Source organism: Danio rerio, chromosome 23 (genome assembly GCF_049306965.1).
Source record: "Danio rerio strain Tuebingen ecotype United States chromosome 23, GRCz12tu, whole genome shotgun sequence".
NCBI lineage: Eukaryota > Metazoa > Chordata > Actinopteri > Cypriniformes > Danionidae > Danio > Danio rerio.
This window is the reverse complement of record NC_133198.1, coordinates 36266409-36292712: the sequence shown is the minus strand read 5'-3', so window position 1 is coordinate 36292712 and position 26304 is coordinate 36266409. Positions and strand designations below refer to the sequence as shown.

At 36.0% G+C, this 26304-nt stretch overlaps 1 protein-coding gene across 14 annotated transcripts in view; it reads left to right on the top strand.

The window, feature by feature from the left end:
* plxna2 (plexin A2) overlaps positions 1 to 26304 on the top strand; it is a 775253-nt gene that overhangs the window by 838 nt on the left and 748111 nt on the right. For 10 of the 14 annotated variants that reach the window (XM_073939236.1, XM_073939226.1, XM_073939228.1 and 7 more), the window contains exons 1-2: positions 13013 to 13187; positions 16714 to 16849. The gene's annotated coding sequence lies outside the window, so the exon portion shown is untranslated. Of the gene's footprint in view, positions 1 to 1833; positions 1929 to 13012; positions 13188 to 16713; positions 16850 to 20043; positions 20140 to 26304 lie in introns of those variants that run through there. The other 4 variants (XM_073939232.1, XM_073939237.1, XM_073939239.1 and 1 more) reach the window with 3 other exon arrangements.

Here is a 26304-nt window from a genome sequence, read left to right as displayed (position 1 = left end):
GTCTAAATTTAAAGGGATAATTCACTTAAAAAAAGTCATTTACTCACTCTTGTTTGAGTTTCTTTCTACTGTTCTGCTCAACACTATGAGGTTGACGAACTAAGAAGGCTATAGTGGGTCTCGATGAATGGTAATGCAAGAAAACCTCGGACAAATGATGGCACTATACTCGCTGATGGAAAGTGTGAAGTGATGGGTTATGTACAGTGTACGAGAGTAAAAACCAAGAGTGTTTGTGTGTTTATTTGTTTATTCTTTTATTTATTTATTTAACTAACCAAAGAGTGTTTATTTATTTATTTATTTGTTTGTTTACTTAACCAAACAGTGGTTTTCATCTATTTACTTATTTTTTTGTTTATTTCATTTATTTATTTATTTATTTATTTAAAGAGTGATTTATATTTATTTATTTTTATGCATTCATTTATTCATTACACTTACTTAACCAAAAAGTGTTTTTTATTTTATTAATTTATTATTTTTATTTACTTATATTTATTTATTTACTTAATTAACCAAACAGTGGTTTTCATTTATTGACTTTTTTTGTTTTGTTAAATTCGTTTATTTATTTGTCCAAAGATTGGGTTTCATTTATTTACAGTGCACGAGAGTGAAAACCAGGTTAACGGATGAGTGCGTGAGCGAGTCAGCATGGGCTCTATGCACAACTAGAGTTTTAAAACCAATGATAAACTTCCGGTGAAAGCTTAATATGACTATTTTTAATTTCACAAGGTTGTTTTTACAGCATTAATACATTCAGTTGAATAGACTTTATCATTAGTTTAGTTGTTCAATTGTAAAACGAGACAAAAGACTGTTGTAACCCCTAGCGCCGTCAGTAGCAACAGGCTAGCGCAGAAATTCCATTGAAAACACTGGAGTAAAATAAACTCTCATATTTTAAAGACATGGCGGGGGGGAAATGGAATTTAATACAGTGCTACTTGTCTGATCTGAGACCCACTTCATACATTTTTAAAGAAATCAGATCCTAAACGTGACAGTTTTGCAATAGAAAGACTGACACTTTACTGGCTGAAGTCCATGTGCATATAACCCATTTGTGACTTGTATAATAGTGTGGTTGTACACATATTGTTTGTTTGTTTGCTGATTATTTTGTTCTTTTATTTGTGGTTATTTAGTTACTTTGCTGGGGCTTTGGGTTATTTTGGTTTTCACTCTTGTACACCTTAAAAAACAAAACAAAAAACATCACTTTACACTTTCCATTAGCGAGTACAGTGCCATCAATTTCCTGAGTTTTTCTCGCATAACCATCCATCGAGAACCCACTACAAGTCTTCCTGGTTCGTCAGCCTCACAAACACTGAAGATGATATTATGAAGAATGTTGGAAAGCAGATATCGACTTAGAATTGCTTTATTCCTACTACGGGTGTCAATGACTTCCAACATTCCTCAAAATAACTTCTTACCCAAAATAACTTTTGGGTTTTTAAAAAAGCAAGAAATTCATAAATGTTTGAAACAACTTGAGAATGAATTGAAACGATGAGGAAATGTTTACATTTGGGTGAACCATCCTTTAAAGGTACTAAAATAGGTTAATATTTCAACTTATTTTTGTAAGTTGTACAACCTCATTTACAGTAAGTCAGTTTAAACTTAATGCACGTTTAATTTGAGTACTTAATGTGCTGTTAATTTAGATTCTGGTCAATGTTCAATTCACATTTTCAGTCAACTCTCAGCACAGTTTGTCTAGAAATGGACTAGAAATTATTATTATTATTATTATTATTATTTTACATAGCTGAGACCTATTTTTTCTTAACCAAAATTACAAATGATTAAAAACAGACCTTTGATGAATGGCTCCACAGACAGAGCCTCTGGAGGACGACTGGATTCTGTGTTGAGGAGCAGCAGGTGTAGGAATGCCTGGCCCAACAGTGGTGAGATCTGCTTTCTGCATGAGTAGATTTATTAGGCCATTACTTGGACATCATGGGGTATAACACACACACACACACACACACACCTGGTTGTTCATCTGCCTGTGGCTCAGCGGTGCAGTAGCTCAGTTGGTTTGTACAAGGATCCTGCTGTTTCAGGCTTTAATTGGGAGCGTTTGCAGATCCATGTAAATTACAGGCCATCCTCTCCTCGTGTGAGACGCTCTTTAATGCCACCTCAGCAGCACGAGATGTTGATGATTGTTATTTAGCATCTTTTAGAGACCAATGTGTTTGTGTTATGGCATCCCTTTTTTGTGAAATGTAGATTTTAGTGGTGAATCTACACAATTACTTATTTAAATTCAGATGAGTTTGTTTGTTATTTTTCAGATTTAGTATATTGACATGGTTAATGATCAAAAAGAGCAACTTAACGTTTTTTTAAGCCATTGATCTGGCAAAATTCATTTCATTCAATTCATTTTATTTTCGGCTTAGTCTTTTTATTAATCTGAAGTCGCCACAGCGGAATGAACTGCCAACTTATCCAGCATGTGTTTTACGCAGCGGATGCCCTTCCAGCCGCAACCTATCACTGGGAAACACCCATATACACTTATTCACACACATACACTACGGACAATTTTTTAGCGTGCCTAATTCACCTACAGAATATAGTGCTTGTCTTTGGACAACCAGAGAAAACAGCAACGGCGAGAACATGCAAACTCCACACAATAATGCCAACTGACCACTAAAACCACTGACCTTCTTGCTGTGAAGCTGGTTTTCAGCATTCTTCAAAATATCATCTTTTGTGAGGAGAGAATTAAATTTTTTTGCTGGATAAGTTGGCGGTTCATTCCGCTGTGGTGACCCCAGATTAGTAAAGGGGCTACGCCGAAAAGAAATGAATGAATGAATGTTGTTTGAGAGTGCATGGGAATTTTGGGAAATCTGTTGTTATGGTTGAAGAAAAGCATAAAAATGTAAAGCTGAAAGAAAAATGTAATTAATGAGTGAAATTAAAAAAAAGGTTGAACACAATTGTATAAAATAAATAATTAAAATGGGACTAAAACAATGTATTAATTACATTAATAATTTGCAAAAGTGTACAAAAATATCAAATAATTTGATTAAAACAAATACATAAAAAACTAAATAAAACAACAAAATAAAGTGAAAATTATCAAATAAAACATGGAAAAATAGGAAAAATATATAAATATATTTGACAAATTTTTTATAATATAATGTGTATATTGTTTTATGAATCTTTTAGTATTTCTCAAGAAAGCGGCTGTGCTATTTATAAGATTGTAAGTAAACCCCTTTGATACATAACTTTTTATTTTCAAGTATAGATAGATAAATTGGGCGACACGGTGGCTCAGTGGTTAGCTCTGTCACCTCACAGCAAGAAGGTTGCTGGTTCAAGTCCCGGCTGAGTCAGTTGACATTTCTGTGTGGAGTTTGCATGTTCTCCTCATGTTGGTGTGGGTTTCCTCCAGGTGCTCCGGTTTCCCCCACAGTCAAAAGACAAACGGTATAATGAATTGAATAAACTAAATTGGCCGTAGTGTCTGTGTGTGAATGAGTGTGTGGTGTTTTAATGAATGAAGTTGGCGGTTCATTCTGCTGTGGCGAACCCAGATGAATAAAGGGACTAAGCCAAAGGAAAATTAATCTGCATGACATTTAACTCAAATATTACAATAACTTACATCAATAATATCTACATCTAGGCAGCATGGTGGCGCAGTAGGTAGCACAGTAAGAAGGTCACTGGTTCGAGACCCGGCTGGTTCAGTTGGCGTTTCTGTGTGGAGTTCGCATGTTCTCCCTGTGTTTGCGTGGGTTTCCCCACAAGTCCAAAGACATGTGTTATAGGTGAATTTGGTTAAGCTAAATTGACTGTAGTGTATAAGTGTGTATGGATGTTTCCCAGTGATGGGTTGCAGCTGGAAGGGCATCCGCTGCGTAGAAAATATGCTGAATAAGTTGGTGGTTCATTCCACTGTGGCGACCCCAGAATAATAAAGAGACTAAGCCGAAAAGAAAATGAATGAATGAACATCTGCATGTGTGCAAGTGATCCATATTCCACTTTGGCCTACTATTAAACTCAATATCTACCCAGAATACTGTAAAATAACAGACGGCAATTTAACAACTCGTAATCCATCTGTCCGTTTTCTGTCAAGTGAGTTAAAGAGGAAAAAACTGGAAACGCAAAGATGTCCGTCTTTTGGGAAGCATTTTCATTTAGCGCCATTTAGACAACGATAGTCGGTGGTCTCCGATTTAATTGTATCTTTGAGTGTTTTGAAGTTTATTAATCCATAAACCCCCATCCTCCAGGCTGAAAACAAACAAACAGCACTGAAATACGGCCCTCTCAGTCCTTTCATTAAAATGTAAATTTCAATCCGCAGCAGCCTAACAAGCAGCTGACCATTACAGCATTAAATAAAGCACTTCAATTGAACCGGACGACACACAAACACTCGCAGAAACACATCAGCCATCAACTAGTGTGATTAGTCTTACAGATCTGCTGCAGACACAATCTATTGTTTGACTTGATGAACAAGTTGATAGAATACAGAATTATATAAATCCGCTGGGCGTTACAAACCCGGACATCGCTGGCCACTGTTGGCTTATATTATAATTTATGTTGTCCATTGTCTCACTTCGCTGGTCTGATTGCAAATAAATGTTGCATGAATGATATTGGTAATTAATTTAGGCATAAAATTGCAAAGGCTCTGCGTTTGGCTGGAGGATGCGTAATTACTTAAAGTCCACTTGAGCAACTGGGCTATGCATCATATAACGCACAATTAATTCTCTTGTCTGTTTTGCTCTAAAATGAGGGATGAAATTCTCTGAGAAAAGTTATTTAGATGTTTTATAGCCTACTAAAGCAGAACAATGCACATGAAGAATATGTGAGGGGTGCAAAAGTGACCGTCAACACTGAATGTTTATGCGCAGATATTTTTTTAAATAGGGTTTTTGTGCTAAATAGCCAACTGTACCTTTTTTTGCTTAGCCTAATCATTGGTTATTGAATCGGATTAGACCATTAGCATATAGCTATAGTTCCTAAATTTAATTCATGTTTATTTCTGTTCACCTTGTTCTTCGCCGATGAGTGGGCGCAGCCATTTGAATCTTTATGGCTCGAGACTTCCGGTCTCATTTACTTCAAATCATTTTTAGTCTTGCTCGTTACGCTACTTGATGTTGCAAACTGATATTGGTCTGTATTGACCTTATTCTAAAATGCGGAAGTGTGCCTGTTTTCACGATTGTCTTAGAACTTCCGTTTCAGTCGCCTGTGGGAGAAATGACAAGGAATAATAAACGGCAAAAAACGGTCAAACTACTTGCTCTACAAACAAATGTTTGCATGACTATACAGACCAAGTAGAATAATATAACAAGGAAATATCAGTTTGCAACATCAAACAGCGAAACGAGCAGTTTTTAATGTCTATAACAGCCTTCCATTGCTGTTATCGCCAGAAATGGGGGTGAGCACGTATTTCACGCGTGCAATCAGAGTCCATGCATGCTAAAGTTGTTTTTAAGCAGAATGTCTTTATTTGTGCAGGTGAATTAAACAAAGCCTCTATCTTTGCTTCTCCTTTCTTCTTTATCATGTCAATATAACATTCACTCCATGTATACACAGCACATATCTAAACACTGCTGTTTTCTGGCTAGCAAACACGTTACTCTGTAGCACGGTCAAAAACCGTGTGCTTTCCCATACCTGACGCTCTTCCTCGCTTACACAGGCACCTCAGTTATAGTTTTCAGTTAGTGACACCTAGTGGACAACATAAATCACTACAACACAAAAAATGGCTCCTACAATGTCTAAAAATGAATGGAAGTGAATGAGACCGGAAGTCTCGTCCCAAAAAGGTTCAAATGGCAGCTCCCACTCGTCTGCGGAGAATTTGCTTGTAGAGTTTGACCGTTTTCTGCCGTTTATTATTCCCAGTCATTTCTCCCATAGCCGACTGAATCAGAAGTTCTAAAACAATCGCGAAAACAGGCGCACTTCTGCATTTAAGAATCATTAGCGCTTTTTCAATGTAGATTGTGTTAAAGCAGCTTAACATAGAAGTTATATTAAATTGAAACGGTGTCAGTCCAGTTTTCAGTGTTTATAAGTTCAGTTTATTTCAGTTCATTGTGGTTTAATTTTTACTGCTGAGAGTCCAAACATTGAAGAGCAGATCCGTCAATGCACAGCTCCACAAGTTCCAAACCAAGCAAGCCAGTGGCGACATCGAGGAACAAACTTCACCAATTGATGAAAGTGAAGGAAAAATTTAAAGAGAAACCAGGCTTAGTTGGGCACGACCATTTCTCTTCTGGCCAAACTTCATGTGCAGAGCTGCAGTCTAGGTGCCGGAGCCTGGAGAAGGCTGGATGTCCATTGTGGCGAAGCTGCAGGTGTGTGTAGGTCACCGGCGAGTGTACAGGCTTTATCAGTAAAATAGCAACTTTCATTTTCTGTCAGAAGAGTCAAGCTTTAAATCTGAAAATGATTTAAACTTCTATTGTTTTTTGCTTTTTGAGCAAGATGCTATTGGTCTAATCCGATTCAATTATTTTTGATAAGCCAAGCTAAAAGTATTCATGCCAAACCCTGGGATTGTCTGAATGGATAAAAATAATGTAAAACTCTTGGGGACTTGTAAATTGAGACACATATTTTATTTTAAAAAATAGCAACCACTAAACGAGTGTGCTGATGTGTGTCTAGAATGCACGGAATGTGTAGTTTCTTAGCTCCCTTCAGTGTACGAAAAATACTAGTCGGTTTATTTCTCAAAATGCCTTATAGGTTTATAGATGGTTTTCGACACAAACATGATGCAAGTTTTTTTTTATAAGGGAAGTCTTTCTAAGGAAAGTCAGTCTGCTTGGCAACCATTTTGAATTGTTTTCAGTCACGTCATTTGCGCTTTAAAATGTGAAAAAAAAGTACTGTAGGCCTACAATACCATTCAAAAGAATATAGAGTTACATATGACTTAAAATATTATTGATAGATGTCACTTATACTTATTTAGTTGATTAAAATAGAGTTATAAACAATATACACAAAGATCTGGGGATTGATTTTAAAAATCTGCGTAGAAACCTTTCTTAAAAGTGAACATAATGATTATAGTTCATATGATGATTTAAAGTAGTTCAATTAAGAGTATTTAAGTAAAACATGTTTGCTTAGAGTTTACATACAGCTGCACAATTCCGGGAATTCTGGGAGTTTTCTGGGAGACTGAACAATACGGGAGATGGGCGGGAGATGGGTCTGAAATACGGGAGACTCCCAGGGAAAACGGTAGTGTTGGCAGGTATGGTCTTGAGCATAAAATATGTATATGTGAATGTAGGCTGCTATTCACCAATAGACAAAATAATTCACACAATTGACATCTTATATAACAGTAATAAATAATGTAAAAACACAATGTGGTGCAAAACCTGAATCCTCACTGTTATTGAGGCTAAAATTAAGCTAAAATGCAATCATTTCAAAGTTAATTCCTAATAAGGCCATATGTGAGAGTTAAAGTGTACTTTGATATTTTACACAATCCTTTTGCGCACGATAACAGAGATGTAATCCACTTACACTTAGCAAACTTTCTGCCATTTGCCTGATTATCTGCAGGGACTCTGCCTTGACCTTTATGTAATCGTTCAACAATAACAAACCATTTCAGCTTCTGACAGACCTAGACAATATTAAGGGAGGGAAAAAATAAATAAATTCTGGCTACAAACCTCCTTATGTCTGAACAAAACTCTGTGTCATTTTTCTCAGTTTTGCTGAAGTGATTCACAGCCCACATGAAAAAAAAATAGTATAGTAATTTATTTTGCTTTTGAACCATACTCTAGTGAAGTCGTTAAATTCAGTTGTGATAATTCTATAGTTGCTAGGGTAATACAATTCGTATTTATATGTGAAATTGTGAGCGTAGATAATTACCAATAATTAATTCAAGTTGATTAGATAAATCAACCAACCGTTTTGCAAAAAAATCTAAAATAAAGCTTGTTAAAATGGACTTGAGGCGATATCTCCGTAACGTATTGAAATATTCACACCAAATTTGGTGTGTTATGACAACCATGGTCTGAGGTTATTTGCAGCGTTTGCTGCACTGCCCCCTAGTGGTCCGGATACAAACGAATTGCTTTTTTTTAATAACATTTCAACCCTTCGTCCAAACCTCATAAAACCACATCCGACAGAGCATGCTGAGTTGAAAAACGTCCAATTTTCCTAGGTAAGCCATTTTGGGCATAGGCCATTTAGATTTTTGTCAAAAAATGCTTTATTTTACGAACATATTCATGTATGATTACAAAACATGGTATGCCCTGAAACTACTCAAAAACCTCTGGACCTTGTGGGCAAAAGTTATAAGCAATTTTTAAAAAATGCCAGTAACTTTTCCTAAACTTTTCTCATTGACATGACATTTGTCTTGTTATATTCCCTGATAAAATTCAAGAACAATGATACCAAACATGCCATATTTGGGCAAACTTCTGTTGATTTCAAAAAACTTTCTTTTGCGAACTTCTCCTTGACCTTTGGTTCAATTGTCACCAAATTTCACTCCGATCATCTTCAGACCTTGCTGACCAAAAGTTATAAAAATCATATCAGTCAAATCATATCATATCAGTTTCAAGCGAAACTGTTGTCGTTTACGGCATCGACAAATGTGCTAGCACAGTGTCTGTGCATCTGAGGCTGCAAATCTGCAATGCTTAAACATATTGAACTTAACTTTAGTTGTGTCATTGTTAACTCACAATGACCACAATACATAAATTTGGTAACAGTGCCACCTTGTGGTCAGACGTTATAAACCGTTCACTAATCATAAATAATGAATCAAAAATTTGCTAATAATTTTAGACTGCATATGTTTATTGTGGTAAAATTCTCTCTTCTCAACTTATTCCTTGGGTCATGCCGAGAACATTTATACCAAATATGGCATATTTAGCTAAACTTCCTGTCCGCCATATTGATTTAATTAAATTTTTTTGTAAACTCCTCCTTAGACCATTTTTCAAAATATCACCAAATTTGACTCGGATCATCGTCAGACCATGTTGACCATATGGTGTGAAAATCGTGTCAATAGACAAAACAGTTTTGTTTATGACAACGACAAATGTGCTCATTCTGCCACTAGACTGCTTTGCTCATTTTTGCTCTGAACTGCTTGGCCTTTTAATTGCTGTTTGCAGCTATATATATATATATATTTATATATATATATATATATATATATATATATATATATATATATATATATATATATATATATATATATATATATATTTATACTGTATATATATATATATATTTATATATATATATTTTTTTTTATTTATGTAAATGCTATATACATTATTCCTGTTTATGTAAAGCACTTTGAATTGCCACTGTGAGTAAAATGTGCTATATCAGTGGTTCTCAAACTGTGGTACTTGTACCACTAGTGGTACACAGGCTTCCTTCTAGTGGTACACGGAGGAATGAAATATGCTTAGTACATGCTATACAAATTTCAAAATTTATCAAAAATGATGTATATAATCTGCCATATATGACATATAGCCTATATATCCGAGGTAATCTGCAACTTTTTTATCGTTGCAGAGTTGTAGCTGCTTTACTGGGCCTACTACGCTACTGTATTTCAATACTGCTAATTTTGGTGGTACTTGGAGAGAAAAATTTGAGAACCACTGTGCTATATAAATAAACTTGCCTAACCCTAACCCTAACTATAGTAACATAAACACATGACCCAATACATTTTTTTTACAACTTTATACTTCAATACACCACTGTAAAAACTATTATAGTACTGGAGTATTACATCAGTTCAGTATTTAAATGACACATTAGGCCCAGTTAAACAGTTCAGTTTTACCATTTTTGAATCCATTCAGCTGATCTCTGGGTCTGGAAGGAGCACTTTTAACTTAGCTTAGCTTAGTTTAGCATAATAAATAATTGAATCATATTAGAGCATGAGCATCTAAATAGCCCATTTTAATTCTCCTCCTGTCTTAGTACACAATGTAGCTACAGAAGTTTCAGGCTTTCATACAGAAAGGTATCTTTTTTTTTTTTTTTTTTAAATTTGAGCAAGATGCTACTTGTCAAATCTGATTCAATTCTTTTTGCTAAGCTAAGCTAATTGTTCTCCCGCCAGACCTGAGACCAGCTGAATGAAATAAAACATGTTTAAACTGTAGGAAACTGTAGGAAACAAAAAAAATAAGTGCTGTTTTTGTAGTATGCTATTGAATTTATTAACAAAGACTTGTAAATACTAGCATAAAACACTTCAAAAACACTAGAATGCATTATAAACTAGCCTACTGTATGCTTTTAATGGTGCAGCGTTGTTCATGATATTCAAATGTTATGATGATCATCTTCTAATGAATGCAGATGGCGGTCAGGGTTTTGTTCGTAGATGGATATTTAAACGGACTGTGTTAAAGCTGTAAACAGGCTCCCGAGGGATCTCATTATGATGAACTATATGAAGAGGTCAGTCCACACTCCGTCGCCTCCATACATGTTAATATCATACCATGCTTGTATCTACATAGGTGTTGAGTGGGTTGATTATGTAGTTGGGCGATTTCCATTATTACAGACTGTAAAAACCGGCCCCCATAACTGAATTTACTGGGGTGATCAGTGCGTTTATGGGGATAATAATAAAAATAGAGGAGCTGTGTAGTTCTGCGTTGGTGTATCTGCATGCTTATCTCACATGCAGATATGGCGTTCACTTTTACTGTCAATCACAGCTTCATCTGATTATATCATTCAGCTTATATTTGGTGGTTAACTGGATCTGATAGATTGCAGTGAGCAGAGGAAAGAAATGAAGTGGCCATTTACTTCAGAAATGATTTTAGTTACATGTCTGGTCATGATGGTGGGTTTTGTGGTCCATTATCAGTTATAATAAAACATCATGTGGAAATCAATAAACTTTACACCTGATTATGAGGCCGTTATTTGTATGCAGTCAATTGACGTCTACCAGCTGCAAATAATATTGAATAATTATAGCCTACAATATTATTTGATAACTTTTTATATTATCTACAGGGTGACATTTAAAGATGATTTTTTTTTTACTTTGGTTAACAAATAAAAATACATCCGATACAGTTATTAATCTTTGTTATGATGTTTTTAACATTTTGTTTTAAACAAAAAAATCCTATATCTGTGTCTCTCAGTATACACCTTCTCACTCCCTGCAGTCTGCTGATACTCTCACCCTTCAACAGCCACCCTGTAGTATAAAATCAATGGGGGAAGAGAACAGAGAGCTTTCTCTGTTGCTGCACCTAAGTTATGGAATGCTCTACCTTATTCTGTGAGAAATGTTTTCACATTAGCTAGTTTTAAGAAGATGCCAAAAACTCATCTGTTTAAGACTGCATTTTTAGATTATTGATTATTCTGTGTTTATATTTTAGAACTTTTTTTAATGTATACTTATATTTAATTGCATGTTTGATGTCTCTGTTGTTGTAGCGCTTAGGTTCTTAGAAAAGTGCATTATCAATAAAATGTATTATTATTATTATTATTATTATTATTATTATTATTATGTGTGAATGAGTGTTTCACAGTGATGGGTTGCAGCTGGAAGGGCATCCACTGCGTAAAACATATGCTGGATAAGTTTGCGGTTCATTCCATTGTGGCAACCCCATATCAATAAAGGGACTAAGACATCATTAGAAAAAAATAGAAATCTAAAATATTTAAATTAAAAACTGTGGCTTATTGTCATTTAATTAGGCAAATAACAAACTGGCCCGCACATTTAACTTTTCTCAGTCAAGAAAAGTATTTTGAAAAATAAAAATTAAAACATAATAATAATAATAGTAATAATAATATTAATAATAAATAATAATAATGTTAAGCTTCACAACTTTTCTACCGTCTTTTGAAAAAAGTACATTTGAATATTCATTGTTAACAGCATTCGCAAAAATAGTATTTCAGTTCATTTTAATACGGGCCACTTTTGGTGCTTTTTATTGCTCATTTTGTGTGTCAGGAATAAGGACCAAGATATAGAATAAATGTTATTTGTAAAATGATTTCTCCATTTAAAAACAATACAGTAAAGATTACTTCTCTCATCTTAGATTGTTTTCTTGCACAGCTGGTTGTTGGATTCATGAAAAATAATTGTTTCCATTGATCAAAACTGATCTCAAGTAACACAGAAGTGTCAACCAAGGAATTCACTTGCTCTTAAAGCCTTTTTCGATGAGTTATTTTCACAATGTATGATAGCATAGCAGTCAAAATAAGGCAAGGCAGGTTCACTTATATAGCACGTTTCATGGTGGCAATTCAAAGTGCTTTAAATAAACAGGAATAAAAGAGACAAGTATAAGAAAAATGAAAACAAATAATAAAAATTATCAAAAAAAAAACAAAAAAAACAGAACAGATAAAAGCAGATAAAATGTGAAAACACAATTAAGACAAATGATCTCATGTATTTGACAAATTTTGGCTTTGTCAGTGAGTGGTGGGTCTTTTGAACCCCTTGGCTACAGGCCTGATTAATATGGCTTATTATAATTAATGTGGCAATTAATACATTAAATTGAGAATGGAAATTAGCTATTTTTACATAATAGATAGAAAATATACACAAATTCAGTCAACATGTCTATAAAATAAAACTGACTTATTTACCCCCCCCCCCCAAAAAATGATTCAAATGAACAATAATGCAAATATTGCATCTCAATCATCCATATTTATATTCAGATATTTTTATATTTAACCAACACATTTCCAATCTACCAAAAGTGAAATAAAACTGCAGAGACTCGATGTGAGAACAGATCAAACATTTGCAGTGTCTGATTGTGGCCCACTGGAGGGCACTGTGGTTCCGCCGAGTCAAACTGGAAATCTGAAAACTGCAATGAAGAGACTCGTTTCTATACTGAAGGAAACCGCCGCCGCACAACGTGGAGAACATACGGTGTGAAAAAGTTTGCTTTTAACTCACAGATGTAATCTCAACAGCATACGTGTGTACGAGATGCTTTACAGACGGAGTGTCTGTTAAACGCGTGCTCCCTTCGAGAGATGTCAAAGAGATGCAAATGAGTCAGGTAAAAAAAAATCTTCCAATGACACGAAAGATTCCCTGGAGACTCAATCAATTTGCTCCATTTTGGTTTAAAGGCGGTGGAATAGGGAAGATAATGTTTGGGGAGGGGTGCACGGGGATTTGAAAGCCCCTTTATCCATTTAATTGGAGGAAACAGGTACACTTGTAAACTGACACGAATCATTTTTTGAATTGTTACACACTCGGATGTTGATGGTTTAGGCCCATCGCTAGCCCGTTGATAGGGGTCGTCTCAGCCCATCACAAAATGACGGCACATTTTTAAACACGTGGCTTAATATACCTAAACATCATCCAGAGAAACCCAGATTTCTGTCAAACTACACTTGTAATTAACCCTAATGGGAAAAGAACGAGTCCTAATTCCATAGATAAAGTGAAAAACAGCACATTAAGTTTCTCCCCATTGAAGTAAGGAAAAAGGTTAATGTGGCTCAATGTACCTTAACAACAAGCGGGAAAAATCAAATTTCTATCAAATGTGTACTCAAGACAAACACGTTCTGATGTCAAAAAAATGAGCTCTAATTTTAGTGTGTGAAAATTTTCACATTCTGCCTTTTAAGTCTATTGTTAAATTCAATTTACCTTTATTTGTATAGCGTTTTTACAATGCAGATTGTGTCAAAGCAGCTTCACATACAAGATTATTGTAAATTGAAACGGTGTCAGTCCAGTTTTCAAAGCTTAAGTTCAGTTTAGCTCAGTTCATTGTGGTTTAATGTTCACTTCTGAGAGTTCAAACACTGCACTGCAGAGCAAATCCATCAATGCGCAGCTCTACAGGTCCCGAACCATGCAAGCCAGTGGTGACAACGCCGAGGAAAAAACTTCACCAATTGGCGAAAGCGAAGAATCAAAAAATCCTCGAGAGAAACCAGGCTTAGTTAGGCACAACCGTTTCTCCTATGGTCAAACTTCTTGTGTAGTGCTACAGTCTAGGCACCAGAGGCTGGAGAAGCTGGACTTCAACAATTACAAGGAAACCGCTTAACATGCCTTAACACTAACCAGGTAAAACCACATTTCTGTCAAACTTTACTTGTGATTAACACTAACTATTGTAAAATGAACGGGCCTTAATTCCATAGATAAAGTGAACAATATCACGATCAGCATTTTCTCCCCATTGAAGTCTATAATAAGGAAAGGCTTAACATAACTTTACAACAACTGAGGGAAACCAAATGTCAAAAAGGCTTTTCATAAAATCAAAGTTAGTGTTAATCACAAGAAAAATATGATAGAAATTTTATTTTTCCCACTTGTTGTTGAGGTACAATAAGCAACATTAAGCTTTTTCTTTATAATAGACTTCAATGGGGAGAAAACGCTTAATGTGCTGTTTTTCACTTTATCTATGAAATTGGGACTCGTTCTTTTTACATTAATTAAGGTAAATTACAAGTAGAGTCTGACAGAAGTTTGGGTTTCTCTGGTTGATTTTTAGCAATGGTGGAAAGAGTACTAAATAATCATACTCAAGTAAAAGTACCATAACTTGTCTAAAAATGTAGTGCAAGTAGAGTAAAAGTGTCTGTTGTAAATATTACTCAAAGTATGAGCAAAAAGTTTGCCTTTCATAAGTACTCATGAGTATTACGTTGTAAAAAGCTAATGCATTTACATGTAATTTGTGCATGTATGTGTGTAAATGTAACATTTTGTAGTGCATTTAAGTATTGCCCAGCAGGCACACAACATCATAAGATGTTAATATTAGGTTAGATTTAGGTTGTGATGTCAGGTGACCAAAATGTAATGTCTAGCCAGCGTCTAAGGACAATGTTATTTTGATGTCTAATAATGACATTAAATGATGTTGATATTTAGTTGATTTTAGGTTGTGTTAGAAAGTGACCAAAATCCAACGTCGAGTCAACTTAATCTTAAACCAACATCATATTGACGTCAAATACTGACTTTTCACATTGATATTTGGTTGGTTTTAGGTTGGACATAGACATTGGCCTGACGTTGAGTTCTGACGTCAACCTGATTTTTATTTCCAAACAAAATGTAGCGTCCTCCTGACTTTAGGGTACAATGTCAATCTGACGTCATGTTGACGTGCCTGCTGGGTGTTTAAGGCCATCATTCAGTAAACACCTGTCACCTTCTCATTAGAGACACGCATCTTAACAGTCTCTTGGTCAATGCATCTAAAGATTTCCTTGGACACTTTTAATGCTTCCAAACAGTTTTCTGCAATTCTAAAGTGCACATGTCTTGAGGTAGTTCATTATGATGCGATTTACCTTCTGTGCAAATAAAAAAAACAGTTTATTTTGATGGTCCGTTTGTTGAATTTAAGTTACATTGCATCTACATGCCAACTAATTCTCATTAGATCATAAGTAGACTGTTAGGTTGGGGTTCGGGTTAGTGTAAGTTGACATGTACTTGCAAAGTTTCTTATAGTCAGTTAAATGTCTGTTGAGCAGCAGTATCAATAGATATTAAGCAGATAGTCTACTAATGCTCAAATAGATCATCAAAATGTCACCTACTGGTGCATGACCACAAGAATGACATAGTGGCTGAGCCTTACTTACTTCAAGGAATGCATTCCAAGGTAGAAAGGCTTCGAGACCAATCTAAATCCCAATCCAGCAATACATCTATCTCTTCCTGTCTCCTAAGATCCCTTCAGCTGAGCAATTTGTGAAGGCAGCAAGGATGTGCTCTTTGATAACTTACAATTTCTAAACGTTGCAGGCAAAAAATGCTTCCTAAAGCTTTGCTTGATGTACATTGTGTGTAGTTGTAATTTGTTTTAACAATTTTTTTTTACTTTTAACTTAATTTCTAGCTTTAGAAGACTTTCTATATAGTAGTCAATCAACATAATATAAAAAGGCATCATTTACAGGCAATGTAATAATAACAAAGCAAAATAATGTAATAATAATGTTCAACCCCTAAGATAACTTCATGAAAACTTTATTAAAAGCCTCAGTCAGAAAAAAGTGACGAAGCTTGAGAGTTTCAGCCTCGCTAGAACATTGATTTGATGTCCATCTGTTTGAATTTTGTTGTCGAGACCCTGTTTGATGTTAGGTTTGCTAATGCAAGAGCATGATGTTAAAACACTTCAGTCAGAGCAATGTCATATATTATTTTGATGGCAAGGACAGAAATATTTTCTGTTCAACATCGTTCTGGTTTTAACCTGACAAATATCCCTCAGGTCGACAAAGCTCATTATTTGAAAAGTGTCAAAATTGGAAGATGAGTGTAAATCATCTAACTTTTATGCTGCTCTATAAATAATTATTTACTTTAAAAATGTCATTCGGTGCAGAAATGCCTACATACTTTGTTCCAATGCATGAATGAGTCTGCTGTTATGCTTTGTTTGTCTCCATCTGTTTCAATGCGTGTGTGTGTGTGTGAGGGAGACAGAATTCATTTTTGACATTTATATGTATGTGAGGGACAAACAAAAATAGTATGTGTCAGAGAGAGTGGCAATAAACCCATGTTGTTTTGTTTCTTTCTGACAGAGCCCATCTGCGCCATGGCATTGTCTTCATTTTGCAGTGAAGATGTGTTCTCGGCTTCTTGCTGTGTCATGGCATTTCAACACCATCAGAAAATCATTACGCATCAGAGAGAAGCAGGAAGACGGACTTGTCAGATGTAAGACATTGTCACATAGTTAATATCTACAACTTTTTTTGTTTGTTTGTTTGCACAGGCTCCATTCTTGCATTACAAATTACTGGACATGATTATTAGTAGGGCAGCATGGTGGCTCAGTGGTTAGCACTGTCGCCTCACAGAAAAAAGGTCGTTGGTTTATCCAATTCACCCAAAACTTAATTTATGTGAATTGGATGAACTAACATGGCCCGTAGTGTATGAGTGTGTGTGTGAATTTGAGAATGTATGGGTGTTTCCCAGTAAATATTATACAATCAGTGTTGCTCTACAGTTTTAATATTTTTTACTTGGAAAATACAGCAAGATTTCAAACTAACTTTACCGTTAATGATGATAAGTGGTCCCTGGATAGATTCTGTAACAATTTCAGAATACTTTATGCTTCATATTTTGTTGACTTTTAATGCTGCATTAATGAAAACAATGAATTTGGGTTGCTTAATATCGTGTCTCTCTTAGGCCGATTTCTAAAGTGCTAATGCAAGCTTAGACCTGTTTAGAAGGAGCGCAAACCACAGAAAATGGAGCCATAATGCATTCAAACTTAAAGGGATAGAATTACATTTTTTCATAATTTAATCACACACACGTGTCTTTTCATCTGTGGGACATAAAATATATTGAGAAATCAAAAAGTTTGTTTGTACGCTGTTGGTTTGATGCCAGTGCTTATGAAAAACTTCTGTAGAGAAAAACAAAAAATGATGCAGGTTTGGAGCAACATGAGGGTGGCCACTTTCAGTATATTTCTTTAAAGAGATAGTTGTTCACCCAAAACTGAATATTCTGTAATTACTCGCTCCAATCGTCTTTGACTTTTTTAAAGAAGGTAGCTGGAAACCTGCAACCATTGCTTTTCCTACTATGAAAGTCAGTGGTTACAGGCTTTCAGCTTTCATCAGAATATCTTCTTTGTTTAACCACTTGTGGGTGAGTAAATATGAATATTTGGGTAAAGTATCCCTATAATTTTTTGGCTTCTTTTGCTTTTAAAAACTAACCATGTTTTAATTTATTTATCGGTGTTTCAAGAGTTCACACTTAGCTGATGATTAATTATAAAAGCTTGTTTGGCATGCTGTCCCGGGAGAGAGCCCTGAGCTCATGAGATCCTCGAGCCCAGGGCTCCCTCCCGTTGCAAGGCGGGAGGGGAGTTTGAGCTCAGGTAGATCTCGAGAACTCCCCTGCTGTAGCAAGTGAATGCTCTTGAAATAAATTACTAACTAGAAGCGTGTCTATGTTGACCATTTGGATTGTTCAATTGACTTAATTGCAAGTTTTTAGGCGGTGGGAGGAAACCGGGGAACCGTGTGGAGAAGTGCAAACTCCACACAGAAATGTCTGCTAGTTTTGGTAAAGCCAGGAACCAGAGACATTCTTGCTGTGAGGCGACAGTGCTAGGCACTGGGCCACCGTGTCACCCGTCTAAGAAGGAGGAGTAGGGGAGGAAGGGGGGACTCTTCAAAACGAAGATAGCAATTGAATAAACCCCAGGGTATTTATAGTAGTAGTTATAGAGTCATCTGATTGGATCGTAGTAAATTAGATAATGCGGGTCAGCTGCTAGCAATCATAAGCACGTGATCCTCTCGAAATTTGTTTATACATAAACTTCACTTAACAAGATCATACATAGTAGTATATAATAAAGAATAAGAAAAATTACAGACTTGGTCTTAGTTTTTTTTATTTTCCCTCTATACCCTCAAAATAAAATAAAAACCAATTACATTTCTGAATTAAAACAAACATGTACTCTGAGGAAGAAAAAAATGAGCAAGTTTACAAAAAGTAAAAAAAGAAAAAGAAAAAGATAAAAAGCTTGCTTTAAGAAGTCAATATTTCCTCTTTCCAAGCATTTAACCATGTTTTTTTTAATAGTAAAATTGCAGCAACCATGTTTTTTTTTGGTGCATTGATCATTTTTATAATCGCACTTTTACATCAATTACCATTGTAAAACTATGGTTAGATTTGCAAAAGTATAGGCAGTTTTTAATCTTGTCAAGCCGTCTGAAAATATAGTGCTCGTGTGTGAGGCACTGTAAAAGATGCAAGTGCACGTTCTTTAAATGTGTGTTTATTTAGAGAAACAATGGACAATTTAAGACAGTCTCATCTCATATGCACATAAGCCAGTCTGTGGTCCCCTATACAAATACAATAGAGCAGTGATCGCATTTAAGGCATAGTTCACCCAAAAATGATAAATCTGCCGTCATTTACTCACCCTTGACTTGTTCTGAACAGGTTTAATTTTTTTTCTTTTTTTTTCTGTTGGAAACTAAAGAAGATACTTTAAAGGATGTTGAAAACCTGTTACCGTTGGTGTCCATAGTAGGGAAAAATACTACGGAAGTCAATGGTTCCAGGTTTCCAGCATTCTTCAAAGTATTTTTTTTTGTGTTCAACAGAAGAAAGAAACTCAAACTGGTTTGTAAGTAGTAAAGTGTGATTGAATAAATACAGAATTAAAAAAAAGCAGAAAATAAAAACATGAAACTATCCCTTTGTCAACAGATGGATGGACCTCCTGTTCTAGCATTTTCATTAAAAGAGATTTCAGTTTTGAAGCTTATCAAATCTTATTTTATCTTTTTTGGAGTTGAGCTCAACCTTTAAACATTTTATTACACATTCTCCTAATTCAAAAGTTAAATTTTTCATTATTCTATTTATTATTTTATACTTTGGTATCTCAAGAAGCATGTTAGTGCTTCTTCATAGTAGCTGATTGTGACCAAAACACTTCTGCCTGTTCAAAATAGACAGATTAGGGATGCACCGATCCTGATACTTGGATTGAATATCGGTTCGAAACCGAATTTTTGCTGGATCGGGTATCAACCAGCTGGTACCAAACCAAATCCGATTTTGCGCGTGCGCTATATTCTGTGTCATTTATAAGCCAACAAAACCTATGAAGTTAGCCTATTATAAGGCAGTAAAAAGTTGTTGTGTAGGCCTACTATATCCCAAATGTTCTGAAGCCATTCTATCGTTTAATGTGAAGTAAAGATCGTATTCGAAATACTGGAGAGGGTTATTACCTGTTCTTCACACAAAGTAGGCCTACCTAAAACTTTATATTAGAAAAGGCTCAGCAATTCATTGATCAGATCCTCAATGCTGATTTCTGATTTCTTCCCTTTGTGTTGCTGTTTTGGCAGTGTCCACAGATACCGGAGGACTGCGAGCTGTGTCTTAGTGATACATCAAGCACGTCATTCGCGCATGGATTTTGTAGACTCGATGTGCGCCACTCTGTAAGATTATTCTCACAATGAGTTTCTGTTCTCTCATCCTTTCGACTGAGTTTATTTTTCTGAGAGGAATACTTTCAGTGCTGTGAATAGTTTGTCTGGCTCTTGTGTTCAAAGTAGTTGATTTAAATTAATAAAATTGAAACTGATGGGCGCAATTTGGATTGTCATGAACAGAAAATTATTTAGCCCAATATAAGCTACCCTAAAATAGTATTTCATTGTAACAGTTTAGTTTAGTCTTTGTCAAATCTGCAGAAAAATATCAGGCTTTGCTAAAAGGCTGGTTATTTTACCAACAATTAGTGTCAATAGTTGTAACCTATTACAGATTTCAAAGAAAAATCTTAATATTAAAAAAGGAAGCATAAGCTGGACCACAACAGATCATGTCAATGTTGTAAGGCAGGGGGTCACCAATCTCACTCCTGGAGGGCCGGTGTCCCTGCAGGGTTTAGCTCCAGCTTGCTTTACCTGCCTGGTTGTTTCAAGTATACCTAGTAAGAGCTTGATGAGCTTGTTCAGGTGTGTTTGATTAGGGTTGGAGCTAAAATTTGTAGGACACCGGCCCTCCAGAAACAAGTTTGGTGAACCCCTGTTGTAAGGAATGCTCAAATAATGTAGTCTAGTTTATGGCAAGCATGTTTTTAGTTAGATTGTGCCATCTGTCATATACAGTATAGTAGGCCAACAGGTCTGTTATTTTTACTAAAGGAGATATTATTTGGGTTATTCACCAGAACTATAGAAACTGTATTATGTTAAAAAAAAAACGGCAAAGTATCAGGATCGGATCTGTATTGGTTGATACTCAAAGTTTTGGTATCAGGATCGGATCATTTCCAAAAATAATGGTATCGGTGCATCCCTAAAACAGATAAAACAAGCATTGGGGATTTGTTGCTTGTTTCTGTTGTACTGAACCCATATTGAAGCGTGGACCTCTAAATCAAGGTTAGCACTTAACTGTTACACTCCTACTAGGGCTGGGCGATATGGCAAAAATGCAATCTCTATAATTATTTTCCATATTGAACGATAAAGATATATAAGCTGTTAATGCTTCCATGTTTAAAAGAGTACCCCACCATGACTGAAGCCACAAAAATTAGAGGGTCCATTAAATGGCATAACATATTTTCAGTCAATACATTTCCAGTGACATCTCTAATATCAACATACTTCTAGATTCCCATTGTTGCACATTTATGCTATGTGATTGGATCTCATGGCAAGTTCAGACTGCATGATTTTTAAAAGTAACACAGATGTTTTCACACTGCATGACTATCTTGGTTAGCGTTTTGTTGCTGCTTTGTTTCCACTGCAAGATGGATTGGCAACAGGAGGTTTTACACTGCATGACTTTACAATAGGAGAATTGCCCAATAGTATCTGGATTTAGCCTTTATGATGCAAGCTGAGACTGCATCACTAAGCGATGCAATGTCAGACTGAATGGAGTGAGTGACATCACTGTGACGGGTAGGGTTAGGGGTGGGGTTAGGTGAGTGCATTAAAAAGCATTGGATGCAGCTCAGATTGCACTGCATCGAGTCTGCAGCCAGACCCCTCTCGAATCACAAACAACTTTGTCCAAACTGTCTCACAACCAAAAACATGTAGTATATGCTTTGTTATTAATGAGAAAGAAGCTTTTAATGGTGTAGAAAATGTACATATTTGCTCACCTGGGTTTGAAGGAATTAGCAATTTCTTGCTTTCTTTTTCTTTTTCGACCCGGTTGTGAAATTGCTCACATGACAAGTTAAACGGACACGGGTGCTCCTGACAAATTTCCACTAGTTTTTCCTTCGTTTCTAGGGTCCAAATAGACTGAAAATGAACCCTTTTTAATTCTCCCACAACCTCCCGCTGGCCTGCAGGTATCCATTCTAGTGAATGCTGCTCTCTCATTGGCTGAGGGTAATCACCGGTATTTTCAGTCAAAACTCATTTCACACAGCATGATTTAAATGGCCGACAGCTCCAGATATTTAGCATGTCAAATATCTCACGGGCATCGGTGACTCGTCAGAGATTCTCTTAGTTCTCGTCTTTGATAGTTCAGATTTTGTGATTGTTACTTGTGATTTTAGGCATTTGTCGGCGATTTCTCAAAACCTGTCGGCATGTCAAAATCGGGGCTATCATGCAGTCTGAACTTGGCATTAGATCAAAATAGAGTAAAAAACAGGTGACATCACTTCACTACTTTACATCAATGATCAATTCTTTTCAGCTATAATTTTTAATGGAAGAAACTGAATGCTCTAGGCTGCTAGGTGTAAAAATTGAACAGGCTTTCAAAGGCAATTTCATTAAACTGTTTTCGTAACAGCTTCCTGATGCATGCATTATACACTACCTGATAAAACACTACTATCCAAGGTTTAAAAACAACAAACAGTAACTTGACTTCTAGTTGATCATTTGGTATCAGAAGTGGCTTGTATGAAAGGCAAAGACTTATAGATTACGATTATTTTAGCAAAATAAAATATGATCTTTCCTTGATTTTTGTATTTATTTATTTTTAAGTGCAGAGCTTATTGTTATCAACATAAATTTGATCATAATTCGGTATAATGTTGTTTATCGGCTCAGCCCTAACTCCTACTTTGAGTGCATTATTTATGTCTAAAACTAGCTTGATACAAACAATCAACTTATACAGGTGAAGTACTGTTTTCGCTGATTAGTGATGATTATAGAGCATATGAAACCGCCAGCTCTCACTGATGGAATGCTTAAAGTTTCAGTATGTGGCCCATTGGCCTGCCGGTGTTTTGAACATACTCTCCTCTCCTCCCCCTGCACTGTAATTTGTTTAGATGTTGATTTATGAACTAATTGCCTATAATTGCTGCTTAGCACCACTATTAATCCATGATGTGTGGTTCCAGGAGCACATTAGTCTGGATTTGTATAATGAAGTAATTAGTTCAATTATAGAAGAAATAAAAGGAAAGGAAAAAGGAGGCTTTTTTTAAGAAGAAGAGAAGCACTTATAAGATAAGAGAAAAAGAGAGAGAGGATGCCGTGTGTTTGTGTGAGCTCATCTCGGTGAATAAGTTCCTTCTGTACTCTGTTCCAAAGCTTTCAGCGCCCGTTCCTGTGTGTTTTCATAGCCCGGTCTGTCCTGTCTCTCTGAGGCTGACGTACAGACTGCATTGTCTGCAGGCATTGTCATTGTTATTAGCCTTGTGGATTGCTTCAGGGGTATGTGCGAGCTCAGGGGAGATGGAGCCAGGCTGGATAATTAGTTTTTCCTCAATGCCAGACGAGCGCACCGCCACTGTCGTGGACTGGAAACAGGAAGTGCTAAGATTGTCAAGGCAACAGCCGCCAGACTGCATTCCAGCGCAGACTCCCCTTACACACCGTCAAAACACTGACAGGACAATGGCAGCGCTCTCGATGGAGGGAACAGATTGCTGTCATTATGTTCTGTCAGGTGCTTTATTGCAGAAACGTCTTCATGAGAGGCACTGGGAACTGTCGGTAGGGATGAGCAAAATTTATAAAATAATCTAATTGCAATATTTATTTGTTTGTTTATATATTTGTTTATTCATATATTTAATTTTTTATATTCAATATATTTAGCACTTTTTTTCATCGGTGTTATTTAAAAAATGGATAATCAATAATATTAGGTGTGAAAATATTTCCTTCGGGTGCTCCGATTTGCCCCACAAGTCCAAAGACATGTGGTATAGAGCAGGGGTTTCTTTTTCAGCTTTTCAGCTCGCGACCCCCAAAATGACAATGCCAGTGACTTGTGACCCCCAATATCTTCTGAGGTGGTTATAAATACAGAGACCTTGCATGCAATGGCGCACACACACCAATAGACCCAAGTCTGTTCTTCGTTTAATTTTTTAATGTATGTCAGTGCTGTAAAAGGGCCAGAAAGTTTAACCTGGTGTTATAAAATCAATCTGCTGCATCTGACACTATTGCTGTGTCTAAATGTAATTACCCCAGGGGTCGCAATCCAATAGAACAATAAGCTACTATAGTAACTATAAACAACTTTTTTTTTCTCTTCAGTAGGTTGTGAATAAAATATGGTAAATCTTATGGTTCAATAAAAATAAATAGATTTTTGGAAGTCACCAGGCAACCCCTCTTCATTGTCCCACTACCCCTCTGGGGGTCCCGACCCCCACTTTGAGAACCACTGGTATAGAGTAAGCTAAATTGTCCGTAGTGTATGTGTGTGAATGAATTAACGTGTATGGATGTTTCCTAGTGGTGGGTTTCAGCTGGAAGGGCATCCGCTGCGTAAAACATATGCTGGATAAGTTTTGCTTTGGCGACCCCAGGTTAATAAAGGGACTAAAGCAGAAAAGAAAATGAATCAATGAAGGTATGAAAATATTAGTATGTAATGTAATTATTATCTTCAGAAAATTAAAGTAAAAACTTATGCAATTTTCTTTATAAATCTGCCTTAAAAACGGTAGCTCAGTGGATGGCACTGTTGCCTCACAGTAAGAAGGTTGCTGGTTTGAGTTTTGGCTGGGTCAGTTGGCATTTCTGTGTGGAGTTTGCATGTTCTCCCCTTGTTGGTGTGGGTTTCTTCCGGGTGCTCCGGTTTCCCCCACAGTCTAAAGACATGCAGTAGGTGAATTAAGTACACTAAATTGGCCGTAGATTATGTGCGTGCATGTTAAATTGAATGGATGTTTCCCAGTTCTGGGTTGCAGCTGGAATGGCATCCGCTGTGTAAAACATATGATGTAAACTTTACATCTTCAATTAGTTCTTTTTGACTATAATTTTTAAGTGAAAAAAAAAGAATACTGTTGGCTGCTAGGTGTTCAATAAATGAAAGTGCAAGTAAAAATTGAACAAGCGTTTAAAGGCAATTTCATAAACTGTGCATTCATAAAATCTTCCTGATGCATACATTAAACACTACCTGACAAAACACTATTATTCAAGTTTTAGGAACAGAAAATAATAACTTGACTTCTAATTGATCATGTGGTATCAGAAGTGGCTTATATGAAAGACATAAGGCCTCTAGATTACACTTATTTTAGCAAATTCAAATATGATCATGCCTTGATTTGTAATGATTTAATTAGGACAGTATCGTCTGTTTTTGCTAAGACAAAAGTCTTGTCACTTAACAGAAATAATGCACAAAATATAATATGAAGTCATAATGCAGTGGAAAAAGAATGAATATTGTGTATGACTCCCATGAGCTTGCATGACTGCATCCATACATCTCTGCAATGACTCAAATAACTTAATAATAAAGTCATCTGAAATGGCAAAGAAAGCGTTCTTGCTGGACTCCCAGTGTTTATCAAGATTCTTTGGATTCAACTTCAATGCCTCCTCCTTCACCTTACCCCAGACATACTCGGTAATGTTCATGTCTGGTGACTGGGCTGGCCAATGCTGGAGCACCTTGACTTTTTTTGCTTATAGGAACTTTGATGTGGAGGCTGAAGTATGAGGAGCAGCGCTATCCTGCTGAAGGATTTGCCCTCTCCTGTGGTTTGTAGTGTAATGGGCAGCACAAGTGTCTTGATACCTCAGGCTGTTGTTGTTGTCATCCACTCTGCAGATCTCGCACACATCCATACTGAATGTAACCCCAAACCATGATTTTTCCTTCACCAAACTTGACTGAATTTGTTGAGAATCTTGGGTCCATGCGGGTTCCAATAGGTCTTTTACAGTATTTGTGATGATTGGGATGCAGTTCAACAGATTATTCATTGGAAAAATCTACCTTCTTCTTCTTCTAAATGATCAACTAGAAGTCAAGTTATTATCTGTTGCTTTTACAACTGGAATCAACAACAAGACTTTTATCAGGTAGTGTAGGACTACAAAATATCACTATACTGTGTATACCTCCCAAAGAAGTTAACAAATATGAATGTCGATAACCAGATGCTTCCTCTTAAAGGGATAGTTCACCCAATAATGAAAATTCACTTACTATTTACTTTCTCTCAAGTGTTTCCAAACCTTTAAGTTTCTTTCTTTTGTTGAGCACTAAAGAAAATATTTTAGCTGTAAACCCGTTACTATTGACTTCCATAGTATGGGAAAAACAAATTAAAGTAAATGGTTACAGGTTTCCAGCTTCAACATATCTTTAGTGTTTAACAGAACAAAAAAAGAAACACACAAATG